Here is a 20,378-nt window from a genome sequence, read left to right on the forward strand (position 1 = left end):
CTTAACCCTTGACCCCCCCACCCCGCATTATTGAGGAGAAAAGGGAGACATGGTGAGGAGGAGGGAGGGTCACCGTTTTAATTGCTGCCTCTCAGATACTCTGTTCTTCATCTCCTCCTTTGCATCCTCTCTCTTTGCCTGCCCCCGTTTTTGTTTAAATTAAAGCAGTGAATTTGCGAATACTGTGACATGGGACCATGCAGTGTTTGTGTCGGCTTCATGGTTTATTGTGCTTGGAAATGTTCTTCTCGGTCAGTTTGTTGTGTGGCTACACACTTATCATTATGTCTCTGCTGCAGAGATAACGCTAATTTACAGTAAGGTCTGTTTTTAAATACAGAGATTGCTTCTGTGTCTTGATCTTTTAATGCAAAAGGATGTCAACTTTTGTAAAAAGGTGTTTATTAAGCATTATGCAGAAAATGCCCTTATTTATTTACATCTCACACTTGTGTGGTGCCTAAATTCCAAATGTGTTACCTAATCTGACTGCAGTCTGGATTGTGCTCAGGATTTACAAACTATATTCAAACACATTTCAACTTCTAAACTAGTAAAAGTTGGAGCTGTGAGGCCTCCAGGACTGACACAGAATAGTCATTATATGAGATTACATTGCTGGTATTTAAACTGTGTTAAAATGAACTCTGCACTCCAATTAGTACACTTTAGTCCTATTGTATAAATCTACAAATATAAATCTGTCTCTAATATATTACGTGAGAAATTTCAATTTCTTGCTCATCTCATCTCTATTCATCACTGTTTTTAGGCAAATCATTGTCGTAATATTCCTTTGATTTTAAGAATGGTTTACACGATGAAGCTGTGCTGTTGCAGACAAAAGAAAATGACACACTACATTCGTGCTTGTAAAATTACACTATAACTTCTTTTTGTGATTGTCTCAAAATATCAAAAGGCCCTCAGTGAGCTCTTCAGCCTCTTCTATACCCCTTCATTTTTCTAATGGTGATCACCAGCAAGTGACAACATTGAATAATTATATATCTCTGCAAATTAACATTGATCCCCCCCTCTCTTTTTTTTGTTGTTTTCTCTCCTCCTCCTTTGGAAATTGATTCTGTCACTGATCCTCTTGTTTTGTGAAACCTGAAGACTTCAATTTTCTGAAGGGAGGTGAAAAACAACAAGGTGACCCCTTAAGAGCCAGTGTGCCTGTCCATCTGCTGAATTATTCACGTTTTTTAATTCAGCAAGTTGGGGACGGTAGTGCTGTGATGATGGGGGCTTGGTGAGGGGGGTGGGGGTATCGAGCGACCAATTCTCTTTTTACTACCAGCAGCATGTGTTGCAGTAAACAGTGTGTGTTACTGCAGTGATTGAGGGGAAATAACGGCGAAGCTGCTCACGATGAAAACTCCTGCTCTCTCATTTTCAATCCCACTCGTCCCTCCTCTCCCCCGCCATCATGCTAATGGCCCTCACCCCCTCCCACCCATCTGTCCAGAGCGGGCACACCCCGCTGGCCGGCCGGGGACGGGGGGGAATGCATGTGGACGACCAGGTACCATCAGCACACACTGCCTATAGAGGAGCCAGTCCCACGTCCACAAATTCTTATTCTCTGACTAAATTAAAGCTCAATGATTAATTCATTCTTAAATCAAATCTGAATTATAGCTGTGTGTGTGCAGTGATAACACAAAGGAAGATAATCTCTCACTCAGCTTGGTGATCTGCAAACATTTTTGTAAGATTAGTAAGAGTTGAAGATTAGTTTAATCTAAAATTAATAAAGGATTTTCCTTTAAATACCTTCATCTTCATACTGTTTTGATAGTTTGTTTTGAGGACTGCTCTCTTTTATATCTTGAATTTTTTATGTGAAGCTGTATAAAGCTTCCTGAGCTCCTTTCCGCAAGGAAGAAACGTGAATACACTGAGTTTAGGTGGGTTTACCTTTCACTACATCCCTGTTGCATCTAAATCCTTAGGATGGTCAGTAAGCCTCTTGAGTGTATGTGTGTGTGTGTGTGTGTTTTCGTCCACTGTGGATTCCTTTAAAAGTCTAAGACAGAGCTCAAATTGAAACTTCCTGTGTGCTATTTTCACAAAAACTCCCTTTTTTTGTTTCAAATCCCTCTAATGTATCAGCAGGTTTTGTTCTTCTTCTTCTGTTTCTTTATCTTTTCGGTAAATCCTCGCCTCTTAGCGCCGTGAGGGGAAACAACCCTCTGAATCACACTGTGGCCAGCGTCTTTCCTCTGCCATCCCTTTCCTCCCACATCACCCATCCTTCTTAGGAGACTGCCCGTGTACCCCGCCTCCTCCCCACACCAGCACCACCACTCTCCTGCTTCCTCCTCTCGCCACAGTGCAGGGCTGCAGTGTCGGCTCGTGTGAGATGACAGCCAGAGAACAGAAGGGGAGTAGACTGAGGTGATAGCCTCTGCCTCGCAGTTTGTTTGCATTTCAAATAAGACACTGTCTTAAGTTGGGCTCTGAACATCTTTGCTTATTATGTGTGAACATGGCTCCGCGTGATATCACAGGAACACAGGAGTTTATTACATAAAAGATTAGTGAAACATACCTTGCCTTTATTTGTGTGGAGCAGTGTCTGGGTGTGTGTTCTCGGGCAGTTTGCTTTGATGCTCTTTGTAGTCGGCTGCAGCGCATATAAATCCCGGCTAAATGTTTGTTTTCATTAACACAAGGAGAGACTCCCCGTGGTGTGGTGGGAGAACAGTGTGGGCGTCTGATGACAAAAAAGTGGCAGCATCACAGCGCTGCTGAAGGGCCCTTGCTCTTCTCGACAGGGAGAGTTTCTCTACCACACGTGGTGCCGGCTTCATCCTTCTGCAGGATGATGTCACTTTTCTTCTATCGACAGTTTGTATTGTAGTGGCTTATGTCTTGAATTATGGTGCTTCATATTGAGGGAGTTATGAATTACAGTGTGGTGAGGCTTTTACAAGATGCAATGCTCACTGCTGTAGGCCCGTATTAAAGTATAAATATATTTATGGTGCGAGCCGAAGGTGACGGGGGTAGCTCAGGTTTGTTCATGGTAGTTAGTGGCTGTCTTCAGAGCCATAAAAACATGGCATCTCATGGATTTTCTATTTACCAGGCACTGGGTGGGCATATGGCAATGCTCGTAAATGTAACTCTATTATCGCAGACGATGCTGTAATGTTGGAAGCAGGGTGTTATGTTTAAAAAGGAAAAAGCAGCAGTTGCTATTGTCTTCACATCACATCTTCCTCCCTGTCTTTGGACTTATCTGGAAATCTCCCATTTTCAAAAATTGCCTTCCTTTGATTTGTAATTGGATTTACTATCATGGCATTGCAGTGTGCTGATGTCTATTGTTACTGTTGCATTCATTGATTTCTTTTTTTGTGGCTTCTTTGGTCGGGCTGCTTTGAATTTCTCCCTTAACTGTACAGGGCTTTGATATCGTTGTAAATGGTTAGGTCACCTAGAGGAGGGGATCCTTTTATGTCAGTGGATCCTGCGAGGAATTGCCCGGGATCTCTGGTTTCAGTGGCCTCCACCTCCTCCTCCTCCTCCTCTTCCTACTCATGCTGATCTCTTTTCTACAACCGTACTGAAACTGTCTCCCTCCCTCCTTGCACACACACTGATACATCTGGTTAAAGGCAAGGGATGCAAAGAGGAGAGGACTGGGAATACTCGTGACACACTTCCCCCTCAGTTCAGGCCTTGATCCTGCATCCCAAAGCGCTGCTATTCACAAGGACTTTAGATATCGAAGGACTCAGGTTGGCGGTCTCCCAGGGACGGACTAATGCGAGCTGTGCAGAGACAGCTCCTTCCTGGGGGATAATTATTGTAGGCCAAGCTGTACTATTGACAGCTGTAAATGGAGATGTTGTCTGTAACTGGGGAGACCTAATAGGTTTTTGTCCCTACATGGGCTCTCGTTAGGCCCATGTAGGTGCATTGGAGACGAATTTGAGAAATGAACTGCTGCCTCACTGGGCTTCAAATGGGACTGCCACCTCCCTCCTGTCCGCTCAGGGAAAAGGGTTGACACACACTAGTTAGTCCTGTTTTGATCTTATACTGCCGGTGATGGTCTGTATTTTTCTTAAGCAAATTCCATGAATGGAGCAAAGCTAACAATGTGTCCTGCTAACATGTTGTTTGTGTGTCTAAAGTTGGACATATTTTATTCCTCTGTGCCATCAAGCTACTTCATTACCTTAACTGTTAAAAACACATCACCAAGCCACGATGTTGCGCTAGGTGACATGTTCCTTCATTACCAGAAAAATGGCAACTGCTGTTTAATGCAAGTCAATCCCACACATAATGTCACGGTGCTGGAAATAGCCACTATAGCACCAAATGTTTAATAATCTGCAGCTAAAAATTGTCTCCAAGAAATGATTCCACTCTGAGTTAAAGGTTCTAGAGACATTATAGTCCAACTCTTTTAGTAGATTTCCAAGATGTCTTTTTTAAAAATTAAACTATGTGAGTGTTTTTTCAAAACGCATGTCTTATAGGAACTGATGGACTTGGGCCAAAGATTGAGTGGGAAAGTCAGAAACTATTGAGAGACAGACCAACACACCAGCTGTGGTATTTTTGGAGAATTGTTAACAAAAAGAGAAATCCAAAAAAATCACCACCTTAAAAGCACTTGAGATTTAGACATTTGCTACGTCTGTGTTTTCACAAGCCATCTGATTTTTCGTGGTTGTTTTGTTATAGATAAACACTGTGTTTGAAATATTTCCATTATATCACAAAGCAATTCCAGCTTTGTTGTTTTTCAGACAATTTAGTTGAGCACAATTCACTCAGATTCAATCAGGCGCAAATAAAAAAAAAAAACTTAAAACCCAATTTCATGGGCTCTGGAATATACCTCTCAATATGTTCTCTGTTTTGGTGTGAAATCATTCAGAGTGTTTCTCTCACCGCTGTTCAGCTGTTTTGTCCCTTAAACAGCTGATTCATAGCAGCATAATAAAGGCGGAGGGACTGATTGAAATGTTTTCTCACTTTTCTCTGCCCCGGAGGAGAATTGTAAATCACAGCTCAGTCGTTTATTTTGAAATTTCATTTGGTGTGTGAGCGAGTGCTGCCTTGTTCTTCACAGAGACTTCACAGTCAAGCTGACTTCTGTGTGTGTGTGTGTGTGTGTGTGTGTGTTTTTTCTTAAGGCTACCCACCGTCTTACTCCACTAGACCTTTGTAAATGGAACAAAATGAAATTTGTTCCCAGTATTGAAGAATGGCACAAACAGTGCAATAGATTTATTCACCAACGAAGAGCTTCCTTTGGGGCTTTTACTGTATTTTTAATGTGAGTGTAGATATTTGAGCTTACATATGTATATTTATTTGTCCCTCTGTGAGGAATTATTGTCATCTGTACGTGGATGCTTGCAGATTTTGCACATATAGGGCAATGCGGTACATCAATAAATGTGTATTTACATTTTGCCAATAATGCTAAATATCCTCTAGTCATTAATGTTGAGTGCTAGCCTGGAGGGCTCCTGTCTATATTCTGGAGCTATAGTGTCAGTGAATTAGCATTCACGGTGCTGCTGATGCTAATATACTCCACTTCTGGAAAAGAAAGCTGCAGTTACCGATGTCCTCACCTTACAATAGCTACCCAGCTTTTTATTTTCCGAGGTGGCAAATTTCTAATGAAGCTTTTAATTAAAATCAGTGTTAAACATTTACTGCTGCTCATCACACGATGAGGAAATATGAAACCACAGGAGATATTCTCTGTGTCGTGAAATTTTTGCTTAGTGGTGATGCCTGTGTTTCAGTACTGGTACCAATATGATTCTCTCATACATTACTTTTAAGAAATATGAAGTAGTTTTTCTACTAAAGCCTTTTTTTTATTCAACAAAAAAGCCAGAGCCCTCAAACATGTATGGTTGTCTAAACACAGGCAGTCGTATAGGATGTTTAAAAATAAAATCCAAGGTAAAATAAAATTGGCAGGTTGAATTCAACCTGATCCAGACAAACAAAACAAGATTAAAAACCAGTTATTTGACAGTTTATGATACACAGTGCTACTGACACCTTTTTTTGTTTTGTTATGAATAAATAAGTATTGAGCTTGGATACCTGCTGTTTGTAGTGGGTTGTTAACCCTCATTGTTGTCAGTTCTGCAATGCAGTGGCCCTATTTGCCACCCAGGTCATTCGGTACAGCTAAGGAATGTCCACTTGGTTTTGAAATCTTTGTTCCTCGCTTTGCTTGAGTGCCCCTTTGGGCCAAATGGAGACAGTGTGCGAGTAGAACTAAGAAGGAGAAAGACAAGACACACGACACAACACCCCACCGGTCTTTACACTGCCAGATTTCTCACTACATCATACACACACACACACACACACATGCATACTGTACACATACTGTTACAGGAGGAGAAAGAGAGGTGGATAACCTCACAGTAGAAACAGTTAGTAGCCCCCCCCATCCCTCCAGAATATAATCTGTCCTGAGGTTTTCCTATTTCTGCAAATGGCACGCTAAGATGCTTAAGCAGCCAGACCAGCTTGAGTCCAATTATTTCTTTACTGCAGTATCTTAGCCAGCTGTGATTATTATGTTTATAATGTAGTGTCACTCTCATACTGTCCTTCAAGCATTCCTCTCTCAGTGGGATCCTCTCAAATGAGACATATTATCCTGTGTGCTGAGTTAACAGAGTGGCCGTACAAGTGAAAGGAAAAAAAAAATAGAAGAAGCTATCACAAGCCATTAAAAGCACTGCACCTTTTTATCACCAGCGGCTTAATGGCAGTGGTGAACAGCAAAGCGTTATTACTGTTTTTCCTTGTGCTCCTGCAAGCCAGTTTTCTCCAGCGGTAAAAGACACATTGCTGCTGCTTACAAATAGATCTCCAGGCAAACACTGAACATTTGTTTTTCAAGGGGTCATTATCTGTCTTCATTGGAGCAGCAGGTGTGTTGCATGAGAACCAAGTGTGTGGGAATTATTTCTCACATCATACAAGCCTAAACAGGTTTAAAGTATAGTACATACCCCCCCCACCCCCACCCCCAATCCCATTATTTAATTTTTAAAAGATGCAGCTGTACAGTGTGTTTGACTACTAAGAAGGCACCCCGGGTTACTCGCCAAAGAAGATCAATATTTGAACTATGATGTTGTGGGTCAGCATGTATAAAATTAAATGAGGCTTGAAATTGATTTCAAGTCCTCCTTGAAAAAGTCTACAGGTATTCTGAAATGAAACCAGGAGGAGAGGAGCGCAGAGAGGAGATGACCTCCACCCAGGCAGATTCATAATTGTGTTTGTTTCTTCAAATTAAATGAACCTTTTTATTATTATTATTATCTTCTCCACTCCCTTGAACACTGTGAAACAAGTGATTATGGGATGGACTTCAAAATAAAAAATGGGGCCTTCATTTTAGTTAATCTCAGCGCTGTGTTGCATGAACAGCAGGAGAGGAAAAAAAACTTTCAGAAGCTCAGACTTTGTTTATCCGTTTTCCTCATGGGCAACCAAACAGGTATTCCACTGATTACTCTGCTTCTGTTCAGGTAATCGGTAAGAAAGGAGAGAAGCTCATGTAATTTAGCTCAAATCAGAACCCTCCTCCTCATTTTCTTCTTCACCATTTTTTCCTCTCCTCAGATGGAGAGTTTAAATATCACTGCTTTTCTCGCAGCACTTTGTTAGTGGAGCACGCCTCTGTGTTTTTCTAAAATCATCTATCAAGGTGAGATCTGTGGGAAAGAGCAGCGCCTCAGGCTTCTTCTCTGTGTGCTTATGAGGTTTTATTAGGTCCCAAAGGACCACTGCTTTGGTGTGTGTTAAAAACAAATGGAACTTACAAATTAGAGATTACAGCCTCCGCGGGCTCATGTGTCCACCTCCGAGTGTGCCTTGGTGTGTGTGTGTGTGTGTGTGTGTGTGTGTGTGTGTGTGTGTGTGTGCGCGCGCGCGTGTTTGTGAAGAGATGGATGCAAGTGTGGCCAGTTGATGATGGAATCTGTTTGTTTGTGCTTGAGAGAGGTGGTGCAAGCAACCCTAATGTGTTTATGTCCACCACTGCTGCAGCTGCTGGCCGAGTGCTGCATTAGTGATGATGTGGGGAGGGGTCCAGGGGTCAGCACCAGTTGTCAGGTGGATGATATTCAGTCTTAAGGGGTCAGTTCACTGACCAAAAAACTGAATGAATAAATAAACATATTTCTTCACCTGGCTCTACTGGTATCATACTATCAACCCACTGAACATAATCCATGTAGGTTGTAGGTGGCAAGGTTGCTGTCCATGCAGATATTTTTGGTTTTATTTGTCCGTGTTTTGACATATCAGTCTCCGAGATTTCTGCCTCCAAGGCAACGCAAGGAAGGTGAACACAGTTTTATTTGTGGTGCCTCAGTGTGAAGAGTTGTCAGTGGAACTGCTTTCTACTGAAGGCACAGTCCCTAAGAAAACTGTTGACTGTGTGTTCTGTGTATTATCCAGAGTAACAAGGACATTGATTTTGGAAAGACATTGCCAGGGAACTGTAAAATGCCACAAATGAAATTCCATCCACCATCATTGAATTGGTCTTGGAGCACAAATCTCACAACCACAGCAAATCAAAATGATCTGCATGGTTAGATACTACTAGAGGTAAGTGAACAGAAATATATAGTTTCCTAATATGGATAAGTGACCCTTTATAACCTGTAACACGCTGTCAAAGCTCAACAGGGATGATTTTCCATTGCCCACTCCTCATATTCAACCCCTTCTTTCTAATTTAATGACTCAGAATTGTGCAACATTGTTATCATTCAGCAAAAGCAAGTAATGAATAGCAATTAACGTTTTCAAAGGAGTGAGTAAAGCTTGAACGATGCTGCTTTTCACCCAGAAATGTTGAAACAGTGCAGTCGGGGGAGATACTGTCATGTAGAGAAAGGGCCTAATTTATCCGTCCAGCTGTTTTTGGTAAATAACTTTTTTCCCTTCCCCGTCACACAGACTGCTATCAGCGCAAATACAAGTAATCATTCTAATATCCAACACATTCTGCCTTCCTCAATGAACTGTAATAAACTGTAATAAATTACTCTGCACATTTTGTCCAATGATTGCTCTTCCTGTTGCTGGGCGAGGAAGTGCTAATTAACTGGATATGAATGAAATTGTTGAGCAGCGCGGTGTCAACGGCAGGGAGACAAACGCGGTTTAGTTCTTTTGCGAGCGAGTGGAAAATTGCTGTGTAAATTGGAGGTTGTTGCTGCCGAGCGTTTTTCTGTGTGCTTACATTTCATGGGTGAGAATCCAATCTCAGAGGGCAGCATGTGCGGACTGTCCTCTCTGATACACTCCACCGTCCTCCACCTACTCTATGATAGTGCTCTAAAAGCTCCCCCAAATCTCTTCACACACACTCGTTTTCTCTCCCACTGACACAGAGAAACAAACACGTATTTCAAAAGGTAAAAGCTACTGTCGAGTCAATGTGTTGCGCCAGCTGAGGTAAAGATGTAAGCATCGAATGCCTGGCGATTTAACTCATCTTCCAATTCACCAGACTTCCCCGGCACTTGATGTCACGCAGTGTAAACAGAGCAAATTCTAATTGTCACACTTTTCCTCTCCTTTACTCTGTTTTTGCATATTTCATGATTGCTTTTTGCCCAGATGTAGTAATGAGTCAGAAGGAGACCACAGCCTCCTCACCCAGACTCACTTATTTCACTTAATGTACCTTTTTGCCTCTTCTCACTTTTTCATCTAGCGGCACTGGCTGTTTATATCTCTGGGTTTGGGCAGTTTTGGAGAGAATTACGGTGACAGAGCCATGGAAATGATAGGCCAGCACTGAGATATCTCTGCCTCATAAATTCTACATTGCTCAAGATAATTTACGAGGGAGGTTTGTGTGTGTAAGACAGACAGTGCTCCGTGGTATCCATCCACTCCACAGTCTCCATTCACTTCAGCCCCGCAAGTGCAGTCAATTTATCGAAACTGAATTTATTTTCACATTCGTTCTTTTCATTCCCAAAGCATCACTTTGAATGATTATGATAATTTTTTTTCACCCTTTATTTTTCGCTCAGAATATGCCTGGGTATTATTTGTTCTGTCAGGATTATTACAGATAAAAGAGCAAACTAATAGATCTTGTGCGGTGTGTCTGCTACTTTACGACTGAGAGGCCTTCACAATGAGGTATTCTGCCATCAGCAAAGGTCATCAGTTCCCCTGACTGTGCTGCATGAGCATGAGGCCAGGCCAAAAGGCAAGACAGCCCTGACATTGGTAATCATTCTTCATGCATATTTCTGTTTGAGGGAGTTTGGCACTCTATATGTACTAAACTAGGAAACTTTTCTTATCCTTCAAAGAAATCAAGAAAACGTCTTTGGCTCAGTTGCTAAGGCCAGCTTTTTCCATGCATTACTGCAGTAAAGACTTTGAATTTCTTTCTCAGAAAGTTTCATAGGCACTGATATTGCCCCAGAGAGGAGAATTGGCTTAAATTCACTTATTTTTCTTACTTATTTAGTTTGCATTGTTCAGGTTCTCTTTCTATATATGCTCTCTCTCTCTCTGTTTTTATTTGTTTATTTGTTTGTTTTCTTGACAAGGTCTGAATTCACTCTCCTATGTTACAGGCTGATTCGATGAGCAGAGTATGACTGCAGCCCTAGGGCAATAGAAGTTTACAACTCAGTTAGTACCAGGCTCTGTGTCTCTACTCACTTAGGTTTTAGGCCTTGCACTAGTCTCTCTGCACGGACTTTTTCAATAACACCTTTGCACTGTCTTCCACCATGTCGATTTACAAAATGGATATCTTTGCAGGGAAGAAAAACACCTTAAAGGACCAAGCATAAAGTCCTTCGGGTGCAGTGCAGTACTGCTTATACATGACGAATCACGTGCTTGATGTTCATGTAAAACTGTCGCTAAGAGAGGTACAAGCTGTTCGTCAGCCGTGTATTTATGTTTGAAGAATGCTCTATAGGTTTTCCAATCAGTGCCAGTATTCCCAACACACCTGTGATGTCGGCACACCTGTTTATTGCTGTGGCATACCTGTGTCGTTTTAACTAGACAGGATGCACAATGGAAGCGGACAAGGCTCTTTCACAGGGGAGTTAATCTAATCTACTCCCAATCAACTTGGACATTCACTGTCACTGACACACTGGAGTCGTCTCCAATAAAACGGGTGAAAGCAGAGCACGTTGACTGTGGCTCAGTGGGTAACTGTGGCCGGCGCTGTGCTGGGCTTTCATGTTAACCCTCCACAGGTTGCTTCCAGTCATTATACATGAGCATTCATTCTCACTTTTGTTTATTCTTCCAGTCAATTTTTGCTGTCTGCTTATGTCAGATAACCGACCGTGATGTCACTGACAAAATGGATCTCCAAAAATGTGTAGAAAGTTTTATCAGGTATTTTGGGATTTGATAATCCACCACAAGGCAGATGTTAACATACCTTTTCTTTCTTTTCTCATCATTCACTGTCTCTGTGTAGGTGTGTATGTGTGTGTTTGTATGCATCGTGTGCACACAGGTGACGAGTCAGTGATTCAAGTGCTCAGCAGCAGGTTATTTCCTCTGAACCGGGGCTCTTATTTAATGATAATTGTAGCAATTAGCATGTGAATGAGGTAAGAATTGGATAATAGAACTAAGATAAATATTGATGTTAATTTACATTGTAGGAGTAGGGTGTGTGGGTGTGTGTTTGGGGGGGGTGGTGGGAGTTCCTGTAAATTTATCCTGAACTCTCATTTACATACATTAACGCAGGGGCAATTATGACCTCAAAAAAAAAAGCCATCAGTGCTGCTGATTTTAAAAAATAAATCAATCCCTCTTTGGAGGCGTCTTTGTCATATCAGGAGAAAATGGATCCAGGCCTAGAGAGGTGTTTTCCTCTTTCCTCTCTCTGCCTTATTTACTTTGGTGTCTAAACCAGTAACCAGCTGCTGGGAAGGTTAAATGATATCCATCAGCTGTCAGACACCTGACCCGGGGATGAAGCTTTTCATTTTGACTTTGTAATAACTGCAGCTTCACCCGCAAAATGAGATGGATGACCTTGTGTGATCGGTTTCATAGTCTCCCAAAGCTCTCTCATTGCAGGTATAAAACAGGTGATGGGACTCTGTCATTCTCTCCATTGAGACATGGTGGTAGTTCTCTTGTTGGACGGGTAAGGAAGAGGGTCAAAAAGGAGAAGTGACCCTGGATAGCTAATGCTAAGAGGTAACTGGGGTCTTGGCTGGCTGCTGTAACTGAGCAGTTGTTCATTTGGAAGTAAAGAACACGCTCCTGGAAGACAGCTGCCAACTGGACATTGGCCCATGTTATGCAGGTGATGGGCCATCATATGCTCTTGCATATGCTTGTAAGAAACATTACGATTGTGTGCCCACTTGAAAATATATGCCAACATTCACATCAGCCAGCCCTGTCCTCATACACCCCCCTTCTGCTGTTTTTGAAAGAAAAATATGACAGAAGAAAAAAGCGAGGGAAAGAGTGAGTGGGTTATTGAGGTGGCTGTAATTTGATAAGGAGAGGAAACTCAATGGACTGTGAGCAAGTCAGCAGTTTGAGGCCAGTCACATTTCTGATGTGATGTGGAGGTGGCGGTGGTGATAGTGGAAGGAGGGATGGAGTGGGGAGCTAGAGAGGAAGTGAGAGAGTCAGCAAGAGGGAGGATGGGAGGGCAAAAAGGGATCGAGGAAGAGAGGAAAGCGGGGTTCCCTGACATTTTCAGCCTGTCCTCTCCTCCATGGGAACAGAGAGGAAAGGAGCAATAACACGTATCCTCAGGTCCGATTGTGTCTCGGACAGAGCCAGAGGCACGTTCTCAAGCAGATGGCCCATATACATTGGCTTGATCACTTCTAATCTGGAGAGCTCCCCAAAGAGCCCCGACAAACCTTTCCCCCTCCTATTAAAAACGCTCATGCCTTTATCCCTACCTTTCTCTCCATGCTCTGAATTTTCACTCTCCTCGCAAAGTCACTTTTTGTTGTTGTGGCTGTTTCTTGCTTGCTAGATAAGAGACACAAGTGTGATCAGTGGAACCTTTGAAGTTCCCATAAATAATCGGGTAGCGTGGCCCACTCCAGAGCCCTCAGCTTCCAGTTCAGATCAAAGATTAGCCTCACGTCTGCCCCGGCCCTGGAATAAAGCACTTTATTGGATTCCAAAAGCTGGGCAAAGCAGGCCCCTTTTCTCTCTCACTGCGGGTCCCTCGTCAGACACCAGGCCCAAAGACTTTCACACGCAGCCTATCGAGCTGTTTGTACTCCCAGGATCCACAAGAAAGAGAAAACAAGAAAGTCTGAACAATGCTGACTTTTTAATCAACACCACGTTCAGAGGCAATCAGCAACCAGGGCTTGATGTCTGAGAAATCTCTTTGTAGAAAAAAAATGGGACAGGGATTTTTGAAGTTACTGTTAAACAGGCTGTAAAATGCTCCCTCAGTCCTGTGGGGCATTGGGATTTTGCAAGCCAGGCAGTCCGGACTGTTCACACATGAGCAGGCTCTCTCATCTGGCTGAGGGCAAAGTCAATCTGGGGCCCGGTGTGTGAGAATGGAAGCCCACCATTCAAAAGGTCGGCACCAGACATCCTTGGCTCATGGTCACACATCTATCCGGATATGTCGCTGGACTACACCACAGGTTAGAAAAGCGGTCGGAGCTGATTCTCCGTTGCCCGAATAAAGCAAACGCCGACAGCATTTAGATGTCTGAAGAACTAAAGGAAAGGCTGGTCTGTTGTTAGCTGGTTAAAGACAGGGCTCACTGAGCCTTTTGTGAGGGATGAATAACGGTGTCCCTCTGCATGCTAGACTGCTCTGAGTAAGAAATGGCTGATGAGGGTGAGGGGGTTGCAGCTTCTCCTCAGCAGAGCACAATTATCTTCCTTTATGCACCTTCCACTTGCCACCTTTCAATAAGTCTTCTGCACGACACAACGCCATGAGTTGCTGTCAAGACTTTACAGGTCTACAGGAGCATCAACAACACTATGTAAAACATTAACATGCCTGTTTAATATCCCAATCCTCCATTGCTGCAGCTCTCCTAACATTGCACATTTTTGACAACAGGTAATACTCAAATCTCTCTTCCAGAGCCTACGTCCCCATAAAACACATCTCATTGTGGCAGCTGTATTCTCTGGGGATTTGATGTTCGTGTCATGAAAAGCCATACTGTGCAAGCACACTGAAGCGCCCACACACAGATTAGGCTGGCCATACCAGCTCTCTCTCAATTTTCACATTTTTAAAAAAATGTTTCCCTTTGAATTATACTTGGTAAACAGCTGAGGATTGTACCGAGGGGAGGGATTTTATGAGCAGGAGAAAATGTAATGATAATAATAAAAAACTGCAAGATGAAAATTGGTTCAAAGTGAGAACCCTTTTAAAAGTGTACAGTATAGAGGGAGACCGATCGAGGCAAAGAAGAGATGAAAAATAATTCTGTCAGCAGACACTTTCTCCCTACATCACCCCATTGCACTCTTAATTGATAAATGATGCCCATTCATTTCATCAAGGTCAGCGTACAATTAAAACATTCATGATTTATCAGCCAGTGAACAGAAACCAAAATCAGCAGGGATTGTGGGCAACAAACCTTGATGAACACACACACTGTAAAGGAGTGTGACCCGAGCAGCTCACTGGGGATATCAAATAACTCTCGGTCCAGAGTGACACACTGACTCCTGCTGGTCCCAAGTGTGAGGACCCGGGAGGTGATGAGTTATCAGGCACACAGGGTACATACCTGTGTTGCTCGTCAAACGGCCTGACTGGGCTTCCATATATGCTTTTGTACTGTATGTGTTTGCTGCTGACATCAGCATGATGAGGACATTTAAAATATTGCAAAGCAAAATTTTGTAACCAGTGTTTGGTTTCGTGCTTTGTAACTTTGAGGGGTTGGTTCTCCTTTGCATATCTAAACTAAATTCTACCAGCATTGCAGAAATGAGTTTAAAGGATTTTGTCTTTGAGTTTGAATTAGTTGCTATTCTTAATGCGTTCTTTTGTATTGGCACATTTCTCTTTTTTCGCACAAGCTAGATAACTGCCACATCTTAAAGAAATTAAAGATATGTGCTTCATGACAGCCTACTGAATAAAGCAGTAACATATCCAGCGTGACATTAAATTAAACATACAGACAGCTGTGAAATGGAAAACCATGCCATGCCAGGCCGGTGCCATCGTGCTGCAACCTCTGGTGCTTGTGCTTTTTTTGGTGGATTCGTCTTCAGAATTTGCATTACCTTTGCATATGAATTAAAAAGGTCATTACAGAGTCTCCTTTTTGATGTCTGAGCGATAAATAATATATATAAGCTTTTGTAAGATATGCTCTTTCAAGTCCTATCTGCGGATCTTTTCCTAATATATGCGCTGGATTACTGTGCATGCACACCCTTTGGTGCACATCCCCCCATGCATACTCTAGATGTATGTTAATGGATTTAATGGGCTGTTCTGTTTCCATTTAATCAGAATCCAAGTTCTGGGATACAGCTGTGTGCTCAGTGGAGTCGAGGCATCGTGTTCAGGCCCAGCTGAACGCCGCTGCCGCCTGCTTTAGTCCTGCACACTGAGCTTCCCAGAGACTGGCCGAGATTCCTGCTTGATTGCACTCAGCGAGGGTGTTTGTGTGTGTGTGTGGGTGGGTGGGGGGTCAGGTGAAGTTTAATGTTCTTAAGAGAGAAATCTCAACGTGAGAGAATGAAATATGAGAGCCTTGCTTGATGTGTAGTGACTCAGATGCTTTTGCATCCTCACTGGTTCAGTGAGAAATCGGTAATGGAGTTTGCAGAGCCTTTACAACTTCCTTTCTTTTATGTATGTTGTGACTTTATGGACTGAAAAAAGAACAAGGCCGATAAACAGGAATGAATTTGGCTGATTTTTTTTTTAAATCAACTGAAATTAGTTGCCTCACGGTTCAGCCTTTGCTTCTGTTCTTCTCTCCTTTTCTTTCCTTTCCTCCTTTATATCCTCCCTGTGGTGCTTCTCTGGCATTCCCTCTCCACTCCAGAGCAGCCCATCTAACCGAACCTGATACTGAGATTTGTGCAGCTAATTCCCTGCACTCACACGGCTCAGTGTGGTGTCATAATTGGCACACCATTGATTTATGTCTCCTCTTACAGCGCCCTGAATGGCTGATGAGTCAAGCTTCCTGTCATAATAAGCCTTGTCCAGGCCTCTTGCGTGGCTGAAACCCAGTTAAAACTGTGTTAATTTCCTTTTTACATGGGGACAACATGGGACAAGTGTTCACATTTTATAATCTGTACATTTCAAATTGTTAATGGACTTTGAAACCACATTTAAGCACATTGTTCAAATGCTGTTAGCCTGTAATCACATTGCAGTTCTCTAGTAATGTGATGCAAGACTATACTAGAAGTTAATGGCTTAAGCGTGTTGTTTTGTTCATTTAAAAGTGAGACATAATCTTTATCAGGCTGACCTATGTTAGGACCAGAGAGGGATTTGAAATGTGCTGTCTTTCTCATACATGCAACCAGCAGGGGACTATGGCGCCTGTCGGGAGCTGGGCTATCCCTGGGGGCTGCTGTAATCTTGTTGTCCCACAGTAGGGAATGGAGAGAGGAGGTGGAGATGAGGGCTGCAGCCCTGGGGAGTCCTAAGCTCCACTGAGAACACTTGCTCCATCTTCCTACCGTACTCTGCGCTGCCAAAGTGCTAAAAGTAAGCACTAAAGATGCTCTAGTCATCACTACCGCTCCTTCACAAGCTCTGCCCTCATTGATTTGTGTGTTAGATCTGATGAGAAAGGAATTGTGCTTGATGAAATTAGGTTTTCCCTACTTTCTGGTAGGTGTTAATGAACACTGAATGTATTTATAACATGCTATTGTGGTCTGTTTGGCATTTCCTAACATGACTTCTTTATAACAAACTCTGCACAAAATCACTGCCAGGCACACGCTTGCACGTCAAACAAAGCAAACCATATTAATCCTATGTGAGTAGACAACAGATTTCTGGAAAAATGTATTGAAGGCTCTAAGCTACTGTCTGTGGATAGTCAGAAAAGCACGATAAGTTATTCAGCCTTGCCCTTTTTTCTTCTTCTTCTTCATGAATGCATTTCATTAAAGTTTAATTGGCTTTGAGAAATCAGACACCATCACAAAGGCTGCAGATGCACTGAGATCAGGCTGAGGAAGATAGGGCAGTGAACGATGGAGCTGTGTCGAGGGTCTGCCAGGTTAGGAGTGGTGAGCTGGAGAGTGAGCAAAGCTAAGATCAGTGGTGGGCTTCAGCCCCGGGCACAGCCCTGCTTCTTCGATCTCCCCGCGTTCATGGATCTGCTGATTGGACAGGCAGGGCTCAACCTTGACGAGCTGTCAGGCAGAAGTCAGTGCATCCATGAGAGGCTGTGTGAGAGCAGCAGCACGTGGCTAGGAAGGGAAGAAAACAGCGAGGAAGGAGAGGAGGGAAGGAAGGAGTGGCAGGAAGGCAGGGAGAAAAACCCCAGACCTTGTGTTTCTAAGGCCCAGCTCATACATTGCTAATGCTTGAAGTAATATGGGTCTCATTCATAATGGATAAACCTCTGGCCCCTGCTTGCAAAGTATATCATGTGCACTGTAAAGAGGTTAAAGATTGGGTTGTGTTTGCTGGGAATGTGGTGACCACTTCTGGCCCAAGCATTAGCACATGCTGTTGTTGTGAATGTGGGATACAGAGAGGGGCCGCTGCTCTACAGGACTGGAAACCTGGAGGTCCTGGTACACACACAGTCTGAGGTAACCAAGTTGAAGATATCTTAACTCACCCACTGTGTTTTGAGATTTGAGTTCGTTCTAGCCTGTCATGGTCACGGACATCATCACAGGGTTTGCCTTTTGTTGTGCGGCAGACAAGGAGACCGTGTGTTTGTCAGCAGCACATGCCAAGATCAGTCAGTGCTGCTGGGTGGTACTGCATCCCACCATCTGCTACTTTGCCAAAAAAAAAAACTGCCGTCCCAGAGGTGGCTTTTAACGTCATCGTATTTAACAATTGAGAACACACGCAATTAAAAATACAGTAGATACAATTCTGGAAAAGTTTAGCCATCTTTTGAGCTCTCATCATCACGAGCACTGAACGGTTGTTGCACACCGCTAGCCGGGCCAAATGCAGTGTAGAGGAGGTGAACCGCTTTTGACGATAGAGCCTCCCCTTCCTTCTGTCCCTCTTGTTCTCTTTTAGTTGTGCACATAAATCAGCGCCTCTTTTTGGCCCGTACACCAAGCACTTCCTCTGCCACCATCCAGCCCCCTCCTCCTCGTCTTCTGCTCCGATGCCTAAACAATACAAGAACCTTAAAATGCTGTGCCACTTAGCAAATGAATATTTTATAGTGTGTAAAACTATGTACAACCTGCCTTTTTTGCACCTCCGCACTGTCATGCTGCTGAAGGCGCATGGATGTGTTGATACTGATTACTAACAGGGTCCCTGTGCCTACTGCCACATAACATCTGGTGCTTCTTTAAGTAGCATTCCAATTGGTTCTTTTGATAAGGCAAAGTGCTTTGGTGCATTGAATGTGTTGTAATTTCATTTCATGCAATTGGATCAAGCCCTTGAAGCCCATTGTCAGATTACATACAGTACAGTGGAGTTCAAATGGGAGGCAAGAGTGTAAAGAGTCCAATAAAAGCTGAGAGAACTTATGAGAATAATGTATCAGAGAGCTGTGGCTTAATTTATGCCCACAAGTCCACACGCCCATGTTCTGTGGTCCCATAATTCTGAAGCAATCTTCCAGGAGCCTCCTTAATGCTTTGCGTTTCAGCTAGGGATCACTGAGCATTCTCCTTAGGTCAATGGACTTTGGGTTAATGATCTGATTACGGCACCACGGCTTTCAGTATCAGATATCTACTGGCAAGGGATTGAGACACAACATGATCTCTCATCCTTTTCACACCTCTGATTTGTAGCTTTGTGCACCAGCCCTCCTCACCTGCCTCACAACTACTCTTATACACAAGTCACATGCTGGTGTGCGCACCGAATTCACAAGAAAACTTTCTGCCTTTCTGCAGCACACCCACACACCTCACCTCTTTGGCCTCCATTTCCGCCTTTCCTCCTTTTCCCTATCCCATCTCTTTAAATTCCCCCTTTTCTCAGTTTTTTCTACTCATCTCTTTCTTTCAATTTCTCTCTCTGTCTCTTTCTCACTCTTTCTCACTCTCTGCCTGCTGATCGATATTTGGGGCTGAATTGGCTGAAAGGGGAAAAGAGGCCTGTAAAATTGAGGAGACAGGTTGTTGGAGGGCAGCCAGCCTATCTCCCTGGCTTGTTTATGCTTCAGGAATGATTCCCAATACCAGATAACCTGCAGAAACGTCAGCATGTGTCTGTCTTGAGGGATGGTCATGGATCCGCCAATTTCTAATTATCAGCCAGGGGACTTATTTATTGTTATTAAAAATGTTAATTGCATTCCAAATAAGACTGCTTTCATGTATGTTTTATTCAATATCAAGAAAATGTTTTAATCAGATTGTACACTAAAAGTAAGATGGAGGAGGCTGTTTGGTTCAGTTGCTGGAACGTTCTGTCCAGTTTCCGCAATGTGGCACGCCTGCAAGTGTGTGTGTGTGCATGCATCAAGGGGCCCCTTGGGGAGTTTGTCTTTCTCTCTTTGTGTTTGTCAGGGGAATTTTTTTAGGCAAACACACACTTCATCACTTTGACATTGATTAAAAATACATGTCCCTATTCTTGGGGACAGTCAGTGCACAAATCAGCACAGCATTCAGTTCAGCACTCACCATCCAAAAGCTCTCCGGCCCTTGTTCCTCCAGTCTTAGCATCCCGGCTCTCACTCATTTAATTGCAGTGCTGCTCTGGGCAGTGCAGTGGCAGCTCATAGGGCTGCGAGTGCACATCCATCCTTCACCATGCTCCACCATGGTCCATAGCTCTCCCTCACGCACACACACGTGCACCCCATGCAATCGAGTTTAAGGCAATGCACAGTGTAGTCATAATTTTAAAAGCAGTCAGAGAAACCTGCCTGTAATGGTCACCCTGTTCTTTGCATCCTCTCATCGAGCAGTTTCACCTCAAGCGCAAGACAGATATGCATACATTACATCACTGTGTTTTTTTTCTGACTTTTATTTGTTTTAGCGTTTTATTGCTTTGGCCCACAGAGATCACATGCAAACTGTCACTGTATTGACCTTTCTTTGAGATGGCTTTTTTGATTCACCGGCTTTGTGTTCATCTTACATGCCTAGCAGAAACTAGAGGCGTGATGCTTAATATGACGTCCAATGGACCATGTGTTTGGCAGCCA

The 20,378-nt window shown here is 43.2% G+C and overlaps 1 protein-coding gene across 14 annotated transcripts in view; it reads left to right on the forward strand.

Annotated features, from left to right (window-relative positions):
- Positions 1-20,378, forward strand: part of LOC109962837 (RNA binding protein fox-1 homolog 3-like) — a 483,365-nt gene that overhangs the window by 399,149 nt on the left and 63,838 nt on the right. The gene's annotated exons all lie outside the window — the stretch shown is intronic.

The sequence above is a fragment of the Monopterus albus genome, unplaced genomic scaffold (genome assembly GCF_001952655.1).
Source record: "Monopterus albus unplaced genomic scaffold, M_albus_1.0 scaffold68.1, whole genome shotgun sequence".
Lineage (NCBI taxonomy): Eukaryota > Metazoa > Chordata > Actinopteri > Synbranchiformes > Synbranchidae > Monopterus > Monopterus albus.